General features: G+C 38.6%; 1 protein-coding gene across 1 annotated transcript in view; it reads right to left on the minus strand.

Moving 5' to 3' along the window:
- Positions 1 to 1,363, minus strand: part of LOC147819593 (uncharacterized) — a gene marked incomplete at its 3' end in the record, with an annotated part of 10,040 nt that overhangs the window by 7,598 nt on the left and 1,079 nt on the right. The window lies entirely within an intron of this gene.

The raw sequence follows: 1,363 nt of genomic DNA on the forward strand, positions 1-1,363 counted from the left end.
GCTCAACTCAAGGGGAACCTCTTCTTTAATCAGGAACAGATACTGAACATCTGCAGGGAACAATGAAACACACGCATTATGGACAATTCATATTAGCTGTGTTTCAAACATATGGACTTTCCCCAGGAACCAGGAACCTTTTGAGGAACTGTGCGCGTTTCGACCACAGGAACCAAGGTCTAAATTTAGTTCCGGGGTAATTGATCAACCCCCAAAAAGGTTCCTGGTCAGGGGGTTGTACTTTCCAAGGGTCCAGTACCTTTACTTGGGTGAACTGACCATTTAAAGTTATAATATATAACTTTTCCACATTAAAATGTCTCAAGGTGACTATACCTGTGTTATATATTTTTTGAGTTGTGATCTTAAATTATCCCCAATATTTCCAGCAATTCTCAAACCAAGACAAATACATGATTTTACTATGGTAAAGCTGTGTCATTTGGTCGCCTGTCATTGATAGCACATCCCCTATATGCATGGGTCGGCGCTGTGGTTGCCTGCCAGAAACTCAAAATTGACTTTTATCTAGCTGTATGCCACATACACTTTTTACACGTTGGTTGTTTTCAACTATATATTTTAACCACATGAAGGATTTAAGTCATTGGACGTCTGGATCTTATGTTATCAGAAAGAAAAGCTGAGTAAATGTTTGACAGCTCAGTTCCCAGCTGCGTTAGACGTCCGCTGATGTGTACATTGAAATGAGTCGGTAAATCACATTAAAGAAAAAATGATAAACAGCTTTCGTTTGCCAGTTTTAATCCCCTGATCCATTTGTTATGGCGAAGAGGAAACTTCTGCGGATAATTCAGATGCTAGTAAACACCTGTTGAACGTCTGTGTTATAAGTTATTTAAGAGACAAAGGTAAGCCGTTTCAATTATCAGCTTCTCCGACACGTCATGTGTCCACTGAAAAGCATCAGTGAATCACAATTTTTTATTTCAAGTTATTTTTTGGGCATTTTTTTCTGTAATCTGTCCGTCGTACAGCGTCAGTGAAACACTGCCTTTAAATGTGAAACTGTTTCATTAATTGTTTTTTACAGTTCTAATGACCAGGTCTATTTGATTTCCAGAACGATGGACACTGAAGGAATCAAAGCTAGGAGAAGATGGCGGTGATGGAGACAACAACTCCCATGAGCCCACACTATTTCATGATGTCATCCAACAACATCTTTTGTCATTATTTGAATTGAGAGACACCTAGAGGCTGAAGTTACATACTGTGCGTTTAAAGGACAGAGATGATCTTTCCTGTGTGAATAATAAAACATTGTCCCCAGTTCCCCTTACATTTATTTTAATTCACTTTTTAAATTACCTTTTTTTGAAGGTACTTCGGTCTGTGGGTT

The sequence above is a fragment of the Seriola lalandi genome, unplaced genomic scaffold (assembly GCF_002814215.2).
Source record: "Seriola lalandi dorsalis isolate HSWRI2012SDOR001 ecotype SW California unplaced genomic scaffold, Sedor1 jcf7180002052031, whole genome shotgun sequence".
NCBI classification, from domain to species: domain Eukaryota; kingdom Metazoa; phylum Chordata; class Actinopteri; order Carangiformes; family Carangidae; genus Seriola; species Seriola lalandi.